Here is an 18,527-nt window from a genome sequence, read left to right as displayed (position 1 = left end):
ATCCAACAATAGGTTTCACCCTAGAAAGGACCTCGTAACATTTTCTGATCAAGTTCTAATGGATTGTTGAGGTATATGTGACTATTTTCAATAGTCAAATACTTATTTTCATTACTATTTTTTCCTCATCTGAATTAAAGTCCTCAGTCTATACTTCTTTATCTGGCATATCTTGCTAACTTCTTTGGCTTACATGATACAAGTCATCTTTGGTAGCTGAATCACCTGATGACTTCTTTTCAACCTCTTCCCAAAGTTGCAAAAGCAGATTTTCCTGACATTGTACTGAATTGAACTAATTCTAAAAGAAAAAATAAAAAGAAACATGCAATATAAAATATAAATACATAAAATGCATCATACCAAGTGAGTGAACACAAAGATTGTTTCCTGTGTTCCCTAGCTCAGATGCTGAGATGCACAGCCAGGTACCATTGTACTAATGTACATATTTTAATTACAAAAATATGACTTGGCTGTATTTTATTCACTGTGATGCCCCTTAACTATGATAACAGAAGCAGTATAAGAAAAGAGATTAAAAACATGTAATCTAGAATGAGATTACTCGGATCTGAATCGTGGCTCTGCTTGTTATGAATTGTATAACTTTAGGTAAGTTACTTATTTGTTGAGAGGCTCAAGTTCCTCTTCCTCAAAAAGGAACAGAGAAATAATCATGAGACTTGTCTCCTAATGTTCTATTAAATATATATTAATATCTCTAAAGCGTTTGTGAAATTAGTGAACAAAATCTTAAATATACTTTTCCAACATATAAATTATTCCATATTCAAATATCTTTTCTATTATTTTTTGGAATTCTGGACCAACAAAGTTGTAATGTTAAATTTTAGACATGGCTCTGAGCTTCCTAAAAGAAAGAACAAAAAGAAAGACACTGTCACTTATGTAACTATTATTATGCTTTAAAAAATTACCTTAGTACTAAATTTATTGCCAGTAAATTTGATATTAATTTCATTATCCTTAAGGAAATTATCATTTCTACCCTCAGTACCTATAGACTATTTGTGAAAATCTCTTGGATTATTAATATAAATATTCATTCCTCTTTTTTTTGGAACCAGGTATCGAACTGAGCACCTTGCTCTTGCAAGGCATGCTATAGAACCACTGAGCTAAATCCCCGGCCCATATTCATTCCATACTGAAACAAACTGTACAAAGAAGCAAGATGTTGGGGAGGAAGAAAAGAACTAACATTTTTACATGAAAAGTATATTAAATATCTTTTGATGTGTTTACTCATTTAACTTCAATTAGATTTTCAGATGAAAATCTGGATTTTTTTCCAATTTAAACTTCCTAGATCTGGGCAATATAGAGCTTCATTAGTGTATTTTATACCTTTACTTTATAAGATATTTAGAGAAAATAAAGTATCGTAGACCCTTTGAAATCAATTCATTTGAGGGTATGTTCCAACTTGAATATGTTGCATAGCAATAAATACCTGTGAGGACTTTGTGCTGTGTGTATAATGTTATTGCAAAATGTTCCTTTTATAATACTGTTCAATGCATAAGAAATGGGCAGCTATAAACTAGCTACATTGGAGTATATCAGCAATTTCTAACTTGAATCCATGGATGAGTCCTGGTTTATGACTACATTTTCAGTCTAAAATTAGAAAAAATAAGGATAAACTTTTTCTTTAAGCAAAATAAATTTCATTTAATTATTGTAATTTTTCCAATTGTGATTCCGAACTCTTCTATGAAATAATTATAAAAATTGTGATTTTTGAAAAATACACTTTTGATAATATAATAAAAGCTTTAGAATTTCTTTCAGTTTCCCATATTTAAATTTACTTTACATCAACTCTGCTGTTTACTACCTCTATGATTTAGGGCAAATTATTTAACCTTTTAATGGAAAAAATTTTCTATCTGAACAGTAGGAATACCAATAGCAACTATCTCATGTTTCATTAAGATAAAATTACACGATACCTTTAAGACAAATATAATAATTCTAGCACATAATAAGCATTTACTTTTTTAAAAAGCTATGTTATTTTCATCTTCAACATTCTATGAAATCCAAGCTATGAGACTAGGCTTTTGATAAATCTAATGATACAGTGCCTGTATACATTTAACATTTAATTTAATTATGTTTTCTTATATAGTTATTTTTGAAGTAAAGCTTTTTATATACAAACTGCATAATGATGAAGGTCTGTATTGTTTTATTTAAATTAAAAATAAATAATTACCAGCAATAAGGTATAACTTTTCATTATTTTAATATTGAATTGTCATAGAGTTTACTTCTAAAAGCTCAGAAAATTTAAAATTTTACTTATAATTACAATTTACACTTTCTGCTGTTATAAAATAGCACAAGGAGAAAATAATAATTAGATGACTTTTAAAATAACTTAGATTTCTTTTAATTTGAACAATCTTTGTTCCATTTTCTCAGAAGAAAGAGCTCTTCATGTGTTAATTTTGAATTATTAATTCCACACTGTGGGCAAAAACCCATCTACATTCTTGTTTTTAGATTGTTAAAGAAAATGCATAGTATTTTGAGGAAAAAACCAATAAAGTGCTACAAATGGGTCTTTTTCCCAAAAGGCACTGCTTCCTTATACACTTAGTTTTAGAGAATCCTAGTCTGACCATTTCTTCAGTTGTGTTTATTTACAAACCTCAGTCTGATTTTTCTTGAGTATGAAGGCATTTCTTTTTATCCTCAAGGAACAATGGGAAGGTTTGGCAGGAGCTGCTATTAACCCTCACTAATTTTCCCTTTTGCATCCATAACAAAATTCTATTCCTGAGTGGCAGTGCTATGAATTGAATGTGTCCTGCAAAGTTTGTGTTGCAAACTTAATCCCCAATATAACAATGTTGAGAGGTGGAGCATAATGGGAGATATTTAAGTAATGAAGTCTCTATGCCCCTGAATGGTTTAATACCAATTATAGAAAGATTTGAGTCTATGAGTTGTATCTCTTCTCCTTCATCTGGCACCTTCTTGCCTTTCTACCTCCCCCTTAGGATGACTCAGAAAGAAAGAAAACACTTGCCAGATGTAGGTTTTTCAACCTTGACTTCTAGCCTCCAGAAATTCAACAAATAAATCTTTGTTCTTTGTAAGTTATCCAGTCTCAGGTGATCTGTACTGACAGCAAAAAATAGAGTAAGAAGGCAAGACCTCCATTTTATTGATCTTTTAATTAGTACTGTGATGCTTATCACATTAGTAGGTGCTCAGTGAACATTTATAAAATAAGTAGATTTCAAGTCAACTGACCAAACACATATCAAACATGAATAATTTCAAATAGTCATATTCAAGTGAGTCATTTAATTTAATTTTCAGACTCATAGGCTCAGTATCCTAATCATCTTGCATCTTTCATGAGACCTTTTATAGAGTTGATAAAAGCCCTGACAATTTGGAGCAAAATCTAAACAATCACTTTATTGAGTAACCAAAATAGTTTTATTAAGCCACTACATTGAGTTAAGATTGATACATATTTCATGTATATGCTTGATGAATATGGAGATAAGTGTACATCTATGAACGACCATTATCATCATGTATACCAGAAATTTATCTATTAGCTCCATAAGTTTTCTTCAATTTATTTGACAGGAAGTGTTAACATAAGATCTACCATCTTAGCAAAATTTTAAGTATATAATATATTATTTTAATTATAGGCATTATGTAGTACTGTAGTTGTCTAAGATTTGTTTGTCTTGTACAGTAGATATTGTACACTTTGACTCCTATTTCACAGTTCTACCCTCCCTCCAGCCCCTAGCAAACTCCATTATATTCTCTGCTTCCATGAGTTTGATTGTTTTAGTTTACTCATATGAGTAGTATCATGAAAGTTACCTTTTGTGTCCGGTTTATTTGACTTAGCATAATATCTTGCAGGTATGTCAATACAGTTTCAAATGGCAAGATTTATTTCTTTTGTAAGGCTGAATAATATCCCTTTGTATGTATATAACACATTTTCTTTACCCATTCATTGATTTATGGACAAGTAGGATGTTTCCTAGTCTTTACTCTTGTAAACTGTGCTGTAATGAAGAGAGAAATGCAGCATCTCTTTGAAATACTGTTTTCAGTTTCTTTATATTTATACTCAGAAGTAGAATTGCTGGATTAAGTTATAGTTCTATTTTTAGTTTTTGAGAAATTTGTACAGTTTTTCAGTGTCTTTACCAATTTACATTTCTGCAGGCAATGTACAAAGGTTCTTTTTTCTCTACATCCTCATTCTTATTTTCTTTTGATTTTTGTAATAGATGATATCTCATTGTGGTTTCAATTTATAGTTCCCTGATGATTGCTATTGTTGAATACTTTCCATTTATCTTTTGACCATTTGTGTTTTCTTTGAAGAAATGTCTATTCAGTTCCTCTTCCCAATTTTAAATAAACTTACTTGGTATTGAGTTGTAGGATACCTTAATACATTTTATATTAATCCTTATCAGATATACGGCTCGAAAATATTCTATAGGTTGCCTTTTAATTTTGTTATTTCATTTTCTCTGCTGGACCTTTGTAGTTTGATGTAATATCATGTAATTTTTTTTTTTTTTGCTTTTTTTGCCTGTGCTATTAGTGTTATAGTCAAGAAATCTTTGGAAAAGCAAAATATAAAATTCTGAACTTCACCAATGATGCATTTTTCACTCAGTAGTATACTAAGACTTTAAAAGAACAGAATAAAATGATACAGTTTGTTTCTAATTCCTGAACAATTAAAATCACACTATTTCTCTCAGCTAATAAAGCAGTTCAGCTATTAACAGCTGAACACTTGTTAATAATGTGAGAGGCTGATCGGTGCCTTAAAGCCTTACTGCTTCAAGTATTTTGTTGCAACCAGAACACTTCTTACATTATTAAACTTGTGAAGCAAAAGTTCAAGTACAGTTGTCAGCAAGCAAGACAGTATAAAAACTTGCAGAATAAATTGCTCTATAGTGTTGGCAGTGCACAAATTTTCGGTCAGGAGCCATGAACCCCTAGGCACATCTTCTACTGGACATGTTTATAGGTGAAGGCCACTCTTAACATTTATGAGCCAGTGGGCCAGAGATTGTTTAACTTGACGACAGATGTTAGACTCTTAAAACACCGTTTAAAAAAACGGATCCTTAAGGAATTTGTGGGATGTATTTTTTTAAATGTATTTATTCACAATATATTTTAATTTGTCAAGATATAATATAATATGTAAGAAATAGTAATCAATCAAAATAGTAGCTGTAAAAAAGGTAGATATTTTAGAGCAAAGTATTTTGAGCTTATTGTTCATTGTCTGGCATTACCACTGGCTATGGATATAATCTATGAGCAAGATAGAGTCCTTGTTGCCTCTTGCTTCTCCTAAATGTAGTGTTTCTGTATATAGACATTATTGCTTCCAAGTTGCCATATTCTTAAAAGGGCACTTAGAAAAAACATTGAAATTTGATACATTTATGTACCTAGAAGCAATATCTGTAGAAAATTCTTCCTTAAATTAGTTGGATTTTCTATATGTAGTAGAATAAAAAGGGAAGATTTTATTCAAATAAGGACATTTGCCAACATTTTTATGATGTACAATAATGGTTTTGTGGCTGTTTAAGTAGCTGCAAGGTAACTATTTATTTTAAAATATTTTGCATATATTTCTCTTTAAATATCCTATTACACATAGAAGTGAGAATTCACATTCAGGTTGCTACCAGTACTCTAGTAGCTACTAATGGATCACTATTTCAGGTAAGCAAACATTGGCTAAGATTTAGAAAAGCTATTGAATCAGACAATCTATTATTCAATGGCTGTTTTACATTTTTTTCTACAGAAAATTGTTTTTCACACTTTTTCTTATTAAGTTCAGTATACCTTGTCCAAGTCAAATTACAAGCCCAATTGTAAAACAAGACAAGAAGCTATAGTTGAAAGGGTGAGATAGGCTTGGGAAACCAAAGCCCTCCCAGCTTTTCTCCTTCAATTTTCTCATCCCTATATCTCTACCACCAAAGAACATGTCAAAATAAAAAGATACTGAATTGAAAATATAGCATGTAAATCAAATGACTATCTGTGTATTATGTAGTCATAGTACCAAATGACTATCCATATGGTAATCTAAGTATAATCCCTGAGTCAGTCATGGTTCTGGTTTCTTATCTATGCCTTCTTCTTTTTGACATTTCTGTTTCCTAGAAATCACTTTACTATTTCGCAGTTCTATTCATGCTGCCAGTCCCACCCTCACAGGCAACACACACACACACACACACACACACACACACATGCATATGATTGTCCAGTGCCAACCTTAAACACATCCTATAGTAGACAAAGATCAGACCAAAATTAAATTTTAGCTTAAGAAAATACTGAATCAATCCCTGTACTTTCTCAGCAGTCCCCTCTTGCCATGTGAACTTGGTCATTACCTCTTTTCTGGATAGCAGTTATATTCTCAACTTTCTCACCTTTTCATTCTCTGTCCATGTCAATCCACCCTTGGCTAGAGCTCTTTTTTTCAAAGCCCTGATTAAAGACATGTATCTATTATACAGATAGTTAATATATTTATAGTATATAGTGGTTTATTTTTGGTTCCTTTTCCTCATAATATATATATCAATAAATTGTATGTACATAATACAAAGACAAGTTCTGTTGAACTCTAGTAATAGGAGTGGTACAATAAATATTTTTATAAATACTATACAATTGAGTGACCATTTACTAATGATAATAACTTAAATTAATATAGTATCTTATTATTTAACTTCTTGTATCTCAAGTTCAGCATCTCCCAAATTGTGGAAACCAGACTACCGTTGATACAGGATATTATTTTAGGTGATGAATAAGGTGGTTTTGTGTGATATGGAAATAGCATTTAATGACACTAAACTATATGTTCATTGGTAAACTGTCTTTTAATTTTTCTGAGATACCAAGAAAAACACCTCACTGAACTTACTTACATAAAAATGGGTAGTTACAATATGTATTACAAAATCCACAAAAGCTGTTCTCTAATTACTTAAGTTTGGGAAGGTGCATTAGCTCATTTTATCTACATAAAAATTTTGGATGAGTAGTATTACCTATTCTATCTTTCCACTAATGAAAGTAGTGCTTAAAATTTAGTGATTGAATGTATCTAAACAGAAGCAAACATGCAAGGTCAAATGCTACACCTGGGTATAAAGTCAGACTTGTATTATGATGACTGGTTGGGTCTGTAAAAATGTCTATAGTTAAAGTAATGAATTACTGATATATACATACATATATGATTTGAGATAATAGTGTATAAAATATGTAATAAATACATATTAATTATAGGTAGAGTTTTGTGTTGAGCATTGCGGAGCTAATAAAGATTAGTTCATAGGAAGTAAATACAGACAGCTATCTTGCTTAAAGAAAAATTCAGGTAGCATTGTTGAAATGTATTAATATGAACAGCTATGCAGAGAAATTTGAGTTCTGAATGTATATATTGCATTTCCAAATAAATTCATATTATTATGTTTACTTAAATATCATTTGATTTCAACACAACTATCAAAGTTAAAAGGAATAACACATTTGTGATGAATGGTCTAAATAATAGATATTTTTTTCCTTGTTTTATTTTGGGAAGGTAGAATAGGCTTGTAGAAATGAAGTTTCAAGTGATTAAATGCATTTTACTTTTCAGTTAATTTTAAAAGTTATTAATTAAAGTAACACTTTTATTTAATGAAGTATCTTTTTTATATTTAAGAAATAATAAGAAAATCCAAACCATGTTTCAAAGACTCTTTTATATCTAAGAAGTGTTAAAAGTGGAATATTTACAGGATGTCTGTGTGTGTGCTTATTTATATTTTCCTTGCTTTCTTTTAACTAAACTACAAATATTTCAATCTTTCTGTTCAGTATCATTACTAGAGTGAAACCCCTTATAATATTGTTTGTAAAATGTTGCTTATATGAGAATTTATATCTGGAAAAATACAGTGATGACTGAGTCTTTATCTTGATGCCATCTTAATGGTACAAAAGCAAAGCACATTTTATAATTAGGAAGACAAAGCATCCTTTCATCTGTCATTGCTACCATCCTGTACTTGGCTGTCCTTTTTGTCATAAATTAAAATAAATGAAGACTGTCGAGCCATGCCATTGATGGAGGCTAATTTAATATGATATAACTGATGAACTGTAAATTGTCCCACTTTTCCTTTTGAAACATACTGAGTAGATTTTAAAGTGCTGCTGCACAGAATATTTTGACTTGTACTCTTTATCACATTGATATTAGAAAAATTCATTGTAGTTGATACATAAAGAGGAATTGAATTCATTGAATTGAATTGTTGGAGAATTTCATAGTTTCTGCATATGTGGCTTTATAACAGTCAGAGAAATGGATCCAGTTTATACATACTATTCAGAGCAACCATTAAAAAAGAAAAGACAACCGTGGTCATGCGGAGGAGTTCAGGAGTGCTTTTCAATTTACTAATGCAATTGTTAAATACTAATGTAATTGTTAAATTTTGTGAATACAAACAACTCTAAGTGGGGAATCAAATAAAAAATCTAAATGTATTACTGAATTTGGGTCACCATGATTTTTATGAATATGGGTGAAAAAAAAAATATATATATACATACACACACACACACACACACACACACCACACACCCTTGAAATCAGAACAGAAGGAAGATTCTACAAGTAAGAAGAGAATAAATCATATAGACATCTCACCATGATGAGTGTTCTTAACATATGGCATACTGATAGAGTTCAGTCAAACTTGAAAGATTTTTCAGTTGTTACTAGTATCAAGAAAAGTGTCAAGGCAAAAATTGAAAAAAGGCCAACTATTGAAAAATTTCCATTACTAGAAGTATTCTTTTTAGTGTTTTTTCCACTAGGTTATGTCAGAAATATCAGCACTCTGTTCATACACAGAATTGTGATTTCTGGTCACATGTTCTTTGCAGGATAGCTAGTTAATAGAAAGAAACAATAAAAAATTAACATTTTTTTTAAACCATGCTCTCACACCTTTTGCTGTTTGGTAGAAATGTGAGAAACTACACTAACACTTCAAATCATTAAATTTGGCAGTTATGGAAATTGAGGAATTGAGATAGTGGAGCTTTTTTTTTTTTTTTTTTTAAATACTGGAGCTCTTAGTCGTATGATCAATTGCAGCAATTCTATGATGCCAGTGAGGTATATTCAATAAGCGATAAGCTATAAAAATAAAATTTTACATAAAACACTAAAGCATTAAACAGCTAACTGATGTGAATAGAACTTCAAATACACCATAAACTCATTTGTTCAGTAACTATTTTTTGTCATCATTTTATTGTTTGGATCTTTGTATTCTGATTTTTGGTAAGACATTATAATGGCACTAAGTCACATGGGCAACAAGAATGCTAAAGACCCAATGAGTACTAGTAAAGGGCTGAAAAGTGCATCTGTGATTAGTAGGGAGCTACTACCTACTGAAATTTTTACTTTCTTTCTGTGAAAAATTATCAGGTGAGAAAAAAAGATCAAAGCCTTCCTATTAAACAGGAGCATAAGAACAATTCTGGGCTGAGAGGTCTGCCATACAATTGATAAGTGCATGCAGAACCTGGGGAGCAACTGTGTGGACTAGAGTGGTGCAGATGCAAGTGGATCCCAGCCATGGTCCCACCCCAATCTCAGAGGTGCTGGTACACCTGCCCAAGCAACAAGCCTGCATAGAAAAGAGCTGCAGAGGAGCACAAGCTTCAGCCAGAGGCCTGCCATACCATCAGCCACAGCCAAGGGCCCTCCTGGAAAAGAACTGCATAAGCAACAGCCAGAGGCTCACCCACATACCATCTATAAGTGCATGGAGACCTAGCCAGAAGCCTATGCAGAAAACAGGACCTGGATTACACAGCCCCCAGCCAAAGGCCCTCCCAGATAACAGCTACATAGGGTCCCCAGCAAAAGGCATACCTAGATACTATTACAATTGTGTACAGGCCTCAGCCAGAAGCCCGCCCAGACAACAGATCAGCTCAGGGATCCAGAAGGAAACCATTCTGAACCAAGGAATTGGTGTATTGGTGAGCAATAGAGAAAAGGCTGCTTGGTGGCTTGCTGAGAATTGAAGACGACTGGGTGAGCAAAAAGTCACCTCAACAAAGGCATAGCAGTCTGTATCTGTTGAAATGAGAAGACATGTAAATAAATCTATTTATTCCATACTTCCAGATCCCCTAAGGCAACCCCAAAAGGAAAAGATGGAACAATCTAATACTCAGTCATCAGGACTTCCTGAAATGGAAAATGAAGAGAACCTAGAAAAAAATGAAATCAGAAATAATTTCTCATATAACAGCAGAGATAGTGCCCATAGTACAAGACATGATTAATAAATCTAGAGCATACACATATTTAAAAAAATAGAGGAGCAGAGAAACATGATGGAATCCCAACATAGGAAACAAATGGAATCCATAAAACAGGTGTTAACAAATCTCCAGAAGATTAAAAACTTCATTGAAAGTTTATGCAATAGAATGAATCAATGCAAGGACAGAATTTCAGATATGGGAGATAGGATTGCAATTAGTGACCAGAAAAATAAAAAATTTCTTAAAAATAGTAAGGGGCCATTAGAAAACAATCCAGCAGCTGCTAGATGATGCAATGAAAAGCAACAAAAAACCGATCAGAGTCAATGAAGAGGAGAGAGTTCAGACAATATAAAAAAACAAACAAAAACTGTACACAGAAGTATTGTCAGAAAACTTCCAAACTGAGAAAGAACTTAACATACAGATATGTGAGGTATATGGGACTCCAACTAGTCATGATCTTAAAAAAAAAAAATCTACAAATAGGCATATAGTAGTTAAGATTCCATAAACCCATCAGAAGAACAAAATTCTATAAGCAGTTCAAGAAAAGAAACAAATCACATACAAAGAAAAGCCCATCAGAATCACAGCAGCCTTTTCAACACAAATCCTCAAGGCAAAAAGAGCTTGGAGTGATGTATTTCAATCTCTAAAGGAAAAAAGCATCCAACCCAGATGATGTACCCTGCAAAGCTATCTTTCAAAATTGATAAAGAAATAAAATACTTTAATGACAAAGTGCACCTTGGGAATTTCATTAATACCAAACCAGCACTCTAAAAAACTTTAAACAATATCCTAGGAGAAGATAATAAGGATCACAACCCCAGGAAGCCTAGCAGAATGAATCCATCAGGCATGACAAGAAATTAAATGCAAAGTGGAAGAATCCAACAAAAAGAGAAAGTCATGACAAAGATAAGTCAATACATATCAGTCATAACCATTAATGTTAATGGTCTCAATTCACTAATCAAAGAAAGAGAATGGTAGAATAGGTTAATTAGCAAGATCCAACAATATGCGGCCTACAAGAAACACATTTAATTTCAAAGAAACTTAAAGGGTGGAAAACAATACTCCATGCAACAGGAACCTGAAAAAAAAAAACAGGAGTAGCTATCCTGTTTGTAGAGCAAGTAGATTTCAAAACAACATGGATTAAGAGAGACAAAAAAGGACACTATGTACTTGTAAAGGGAACAATCTAAGAGGAAGAGATGACTATCATTAATATACATGCACCAAACACTAGTGCACCTAATTATATAAAACAAATATAGACATGAAAAAAATCATATAAGCACTAATACAATAGTAGTGGGGGTCCTCAATACCCCATTGTCACAAATAGATCAACCAGACAAAAATTAAATAATTAAATAGTAGAACTCAATCAAACTCTGGAATAAATGAACTTAACAGATGTTTACAGAGTGTTCTGTCCCAAAAGAATCAAAATACACATTCTTATGAGCTGCATGCACATGGATTGTTCTGCAAAATAGACCACTTAATCATAGAACATGTTTACCTAAGTGCAAAGGAATTGAAGTAATCCCCTGTCTATTATCAGACAATAGTGTGATAAAATTGGAGATCAATAGCAAAAGAAACCACAAGAATTTCATAAGCATATGGAAATTGATTATTCTCAATAACCAATGGGTCACAAATAAAATTAAAAATGAAATCAGATGATTCCTACAATTAAATGACAATGACAATACAACTTATCAGAATCTGTGGGACACAAAGAAAGCAGTCTTATGGAGGAAATTGATAACAGTGAATACTCATATTAGGAAAACACAGTGAGCTCAAATAAACAACATAATGCTTAACTACACGCTTCTAGAAAAAGAAGAGCAGGACAAACCCAAAGCTCATACAAGGGAGGAAATATAAAGATTAGGGCAGACACCACTGCAATGGAGACTAAGAGAACAATACAAAAAGAATCAATGAAGCCAAGAGTTGGTTCTTCAAAAGAATAAACAAAATTGACAAACCCTTAGCCAACCTTATCCAAAAAGGAAAGAAAAGGCCCAAATCCATGCAATTAGGAATGAAAAGGGTGAAATTACAACAGACCCAACAGAAACCCAGAGGATCATCATTACCTACTTTGAGAACCTATATCCAATAAGATGGAAAATACAGAAGAAATGGACAGATTTCTAGATATGTATGAATTACCAAAGTTGAACAAAGATGACCTAAAAATTCTAAATGACCCAATATCAATCAATGAAATTAAGAATGCAATTAAAAACTTATGAAAAAAGCCCAAATCCAGATGGTTTCACCCCTGAATACTGCAAGACATTTAGAGGGGAACTACTGCCTCTACTATTGAAACTTTTCAATGAAATTGAAAGAGAAGCAATATTTCCCAATTCATTCCTGGAAGCAAGCATCACCTTGATCCCCAAAGTGACTCAATGGAAAAAGAAAACTATAGGCTAGTCTCACTAATGAACATAGGTGCAAAAATCTTTAATAAGTTACTCGCAAATAGAATGCAGAAGATCATCGAATGTTCAAACACCCTGATCAAGAGGGATTCATCCCAGGGATGCAGGAGTGATTCAACATATGCAAATCAGTAAATGTAATACACTATATTCATAGAGCCAAGGACAAAAACATTTGATTATCTCAGTAGATGCAGATAAAGCATTTGACAAAATCCAACACTATTTATGAGAAAAACTGTCCAAAAAAATCTATTAAAAACCAACAGCCAATATCATATGAAATGGTCCAAAACTGAAATCCTTCATGGTAAAATCATGAACAAGACAAGGATGTCCACCATCACCACTCCTATTCAATATAATTTTGTAAACATTAGCCATGGCAATTAGACAAGAGAAAGAAATAAAAGGAATAAATACAGGAAATGAAGAAGTCAAATAGTCTTTTTTTGCAGATGACATGATAATCTATGTAGAAGACCTCAAGAACTCCACCAAAAGTCTTCTAGACTTAATAACCAAATTCAGTAAAGTAGCTGGATACAAGGCAAACACTAAAAAACTCAAAAGCCTTCTTGTACGCAAATAATAGATTTAGTGAGAGAAGAATTAGAGAAACAATTCCTTTCACAATAGCATCCAATAAAATGAACTATCTAGGAATAAATCTAAGGAAGGAGACAAAAGACCTCTATACTGAAAACTATATCACCCTGAAAAAAGAAATCGAAGAGGATATAAGAAAATGGAAAGACATACCTTGCTCCTGGGTAGGGAGAACCAACAGTAAAAATGTCCATACTTCCAAAACTTATGTACAGATTCAATACAAGCCCAATTGAAATCCCAACAGTATATTTCACAGAATTTGAGAAAACAATCCAAAAATTCACTTGGAACCAGAAAAAACCTAGAATAGCAACACAGCAAATAGGCAACAGAGACATGACAAGGGGTATCAGAATCCCCAACTTGAAACAAAGCCATTGTGATGAAAACAGCATGGTACTGGCAAAGAAACAGCCCTGAGGATCAGTGCAATAGGTCGGAAGATGCAGAAACAACTCCAGATGTACTCAGGTACTACATCTTTGACAAAGGAGCCAAGCATCCTCACTGAGGAAAGATAGCCTCTTTAATAATTGGTGTTGGAAAAACTGGCTTTCCACTTTTTAAAGATTAAAACTAGACTCCTATCTTTCACCATGCACTAAACTAAAATCCAAGTGGATTAAAGATATAAACATCAAAACAGAAACTCTGAACTTGGTGGAAAACAAATTAGGTACAACTCTTGAAGACATTCACATAGAAAAAAAAACTTTATGAACAAATCTCTTGCACGGAACTAGCACAAAGGATCAACAACTGGGATCTCATCCTATTCAAAAGCTTCTGCAGTGCAAGAGAAACCACTAACAGAGCTAAGAGACAACCCACAATGTGTGAAATAATTTTTACCAGCTGCTCCCCAAAGGACTACTATCTAAAATATATAAAGAATTCAAAAAAATCAGAACCCCCAAATGTAAAGACCCAATTCAAAAAGGGCATCTGAAATGAGCAGACATTTCTCAGACAAAGAAGTAAAAGCATCTAATAAATATATGAAAAAAATGTTCCACACCACTGGTCATTCAAGAGATGCAGATGAAAACAACACTGAGATTCCACCTCACCCGACAAAGAATGGCTGCTATCAAGAAATCAACCAATAACAAATGCTGGTGAGGTTGTGGGGAGATAGGAACCCTTCTTCATTGTTGGTGGGAGTGCAGACTGGTACAATAACTGTGGAAATCAATATGGAGGTACCTCAAAATACTAGGATTAGAAGTCCCATTTGAGCCAGCTATTCCCCTGCTGGGTATCTTCCCAAAAGAACTAAAAGAATCATACCACAGTGATATATGTTCACCCATATTTATCTGGCACATTTTGTAATAGCTAAAATTTGGAAACAGCCCAATTGCCCATGAACTGGAGACTGGATAAAGATGTGTTTTTTTGTATAGAATGGAGTACTACTCAGCCATAAAGAACAAGAAACTAGTGACAGTTATAGACAAGTGGATACACATTGAGGATATACTCTTAAGTGAAATTAATAGGACACACGTGTAAATACTGTATAATTTCTCTGGTGTGATGAACTAAAAGTGCAAATAAGGATCAAAATGTATAATTGATATTGTGTAATAGGAAGAAAAGTTCTAAAGGTGTAGGGGAAGAGCAAATGTAAAAAGAGAAAAGAATAAATAAGAGAAAGGGAAAAAATGGAAACAAAGTCTTTGTAAGTAAGGAAGGGTGGAGTGGGTGAAGGGAGGCTAAGGAAATGGGAAAAAAATAAAAACCAAAATACATCACATAAAAGTATAAGGTCCCAATGATGAAAGTAACTCTATTGTATACCTTAAATGTACCAAGACAAATATATTTAAAGAAAATAAATTTTAAAAATATTTATAATACTAAAGACATATTGCCACTAATCCACCTAAAATACTCTCTCTTACTTCAAACCCATTTATCCAATGTTTATTTGTCATTTTCTGAAGTAATTCTGGAAGTCCTTTTTCATGACTATCTTTAATTGCATGGCTGCTTTAATCTCCTGAACCGATTCAAAAGCTTTACCTGTCACGATCATGTTAACTTTGGGGATGAGCCAGAATTCACATGCTACCATCTTCAAATAATAAAGTGGATGAGGACGCAACATAACATTTTTTTTTTTGTTTTTTGATTGGGTGGCACTTGGCAGCAGCATTCATATTTTTGCATATCCTTTGTTAAGACAATTTTAAAAGAGGACTTCAGAAAGTGCCAGACATGATAGGTTAAGTGTGTTGGAAGTAAGGATATTTTAAGGGGAATTAATGGCAATGTTTCTTTTAGTGTTATAAATTTTTAAAAAATTTATTGGTAAACATTTGCTATATATTTTAATCACCCCTTGTATGTTGGTAAAAAGTATTGAAGATAAAATTAGTAAGTTATATCATCATACAATAACATAGATAAATGTTGGATACATAAGCTTAAGTGAAAAAATTAATTATAAAACAACTTGCAGCCAGAGAACATTTTTATAAATATTGAAAATAGCCAGAAGTATTTATAAGAGTGTTTACCTTTAGAGTGGGGAAGACAGAAGATGAAATAGAAAAGGAGTTCACAGGTTATCAGAAGTTTCAGTAACATTCTGATTTTGAGGTTGAATGGTAAGTTCATGGATATTCAGTATATTATGCTTTTAAGTTAATGGATATGTGTAGCATATGTATTAACATTCATATGCATATAGATCTATATATAAAAAAAAATATATATATATATATATACACCTGTAATCTTTTGTGTAAGAACATATTTTTTAAAATCTGATATTAAAGAAATATGATTAAAGAAAGAAAAGAAAGAAAACTAGAACTCTAGAAATAGATTAAATGATTTGGGGAAATTTCTTTTCCAGATTTCAAAAGTTACTGCAGTTGCTTCAGAATAAATGTTCATGGAATTAAATAGAATTCACAGAAATAGATTCTATATCAAGTATATGGAAATTATACTTGCTAATAAGTGGAGAAAGGATGAATATTTAACTAACAATTGTGGGAGAATTGATTATCCATATGGAAAAAAATGAAATATCCCAACTTGGAAATACATAAAAGCTAAAACTAGATAAATTTAAAAATTTTAATTTAAATTGAAAGACAAAATTTTGAAATTTGAAAAAAATCTTAGGACAATATCTTAGAGCACTTTACCAAGGAAGAATTCCTTGGGACTCAAAAGTAAATAACATGAAATAAATGATGAAAACATTCAACTACATCAAAACTCAGAACTTCACTTACTTAAATGAAACACTAAAAGGAGCATTATTAGAGACCCCTGCAGTGGATCCCTATCTCCTTCTTGGTGCTATGATTCAAGGTGAGAAGAAAGACTCAGAAACAGAATTAAAATGAGAATCAGGGAACTGGGATAGTCAATGCTTGAGCAAGGAAAAGCCCTGACCAATCAGAACTGCTAATATTTATTGGTGACACAATCATTTGTCAGGTTGGGGTTAGCAGGCTACATGTGGTTTCTGAGGATAAGTTGCTGACATAGGCAAGGCTTGCAAAAGAAGAAACTAAGTATTCTTGTGTTAGGAACAGAACAGACCAGCTATAGATTGTGGTTAACAATTAACCTTATCTTTCCAGTTAAGAAGTTTTTAACTGTAGCAATGGAATTTGGGTGCAAATCACCCTGACCTCGGCTGCCATGTTATCTCACATGAAACCCCTATCTTCACAGGCTGATTCTCTGGCTTCTGCTGTTGTCATTGGCAGAGAGGTTGTACTAATCTGCATGCCATGCACAGTGCTCTCAAGAGTCAAGTAGGCTTCAGCCAGACACTTCTTTAAGCAAACCAATTGTGGGGTTAACTATAGCCTGCTTTGGGTATAATCAACGTGGCAGTCTCCCACAGAGCATGGAAAGATTAGCAACATGTTGGATGGATGTATTTGTAAGATATGTTAACAACAAAGGATCTGAAGTATTTAAATAATAGTTATGAATCAGTAATAAAATGACAACTCAAAAGAAAAATAGACAAGATCAATAGTCATATTTCACAGTAGCAGAAACATAAACTATAAACCTTATAAACAAAAACATGGTTATCATAATTACTAAAGCATATCAAAACTATGTTTAAAAACCATTTCACAGGGCTAGGGATTTAGCTCAGTGGTTCCTCCACCTGCTTCGTAAATTCAAGGTCCCAAGTTTGATCTCCAGTACCAAAATAAATAAATAAATTAATTAATTAATTAATAACATTTTACAAGCCATACTAGGAAACAGTTTTAAATCTGATAATGCAAAGTATTGTTGTTCCTATGGAGCAGTCAGAGTATAACGTGGTATGACTTTTGAAAATAAACTGTCACTATCTAGTAAAATTGAAAATATGCATAACCTATTCCTTGTTCACCCTAAAAAACTTGCACATATGTAGTACTAGGAATACATACAAAAATTTCTTGTCAATACTCATAAATAAATTGTGCTATGGTCACATGGAGAAGCATTTTTACAGTAAAAATAGAATTAACTATGCAGATAGGCAAAAGAATAATATGCCAGAAGAGCAAATGGCAAAAGAAAAAGAAAAAAAGAACATAAAGAAAAGTTCCAAGCCAGGTGTTTGTAATTCTAGCACTGGAGGAGGCTCAGAAAAACAGTCATAGCTAAGTCATATGCCTTTTAGCAATACACATGAACATGGTCAAACTATTTAAAATAAAGTGAAAATCACTGTAATACTCAGAGACAGATTTCATGCAAATGAAGAGAAATATAATCTAGGAAGGGAATAGAGGGTCTTCAAAGATATTGATCCTTTTCTTTCTGAAGCAATAAATACATGGATAATTATTATATTATTGTACAGGATTCCTACAGCTGCTATAAGAAAGTATTAGAAACTGTATGGCTTAACGGAAATTCATTTTCAAAGTTCAGGAGCTATAAATCCAAAATCAATGTATCATCATCAGGGTTGGTTCTTTCTCAGGGCTGGGTATTTCTTTCCCTTAGCTTTTG

At 32.5% G+C, this 18,527-nt stretch overlaps 1 protein-coding gene across 1 annotated transcript in view; it reads left to right on the top strand.

The window, feature by feature from the left end:
- Positions 1–18,527, top strand: part of Atrnl1 (attractin like 1) — a 656,020-nt gene that overhangs the window by 401,069 nt on the left and 236,424 nt on the right. The window lies entirely within an intron of this gene.

Source organism: Fukomys damarensis, unplaced genomic scaffold (genome assembly GCF_012274545.1).
Source record: "Fukomys damarensis isolate Sample0158 unplaced genomic scaffold, DMR_v1.0_HiC HiC_scaffold_8, whole genome shotgun sequence".
NCBI classification, from domain to species: Eukaryota; Metazoa; Chordata; class Mammalia; order Rodentia; family Bathyergidae; genus Fukomys; species Fukomys damarensis.
The sequence above is the reverse complement of the archived record's forward strand: the minus strand, read 5'-3'. Positions and strand labels throughout refer to the sequence as shown.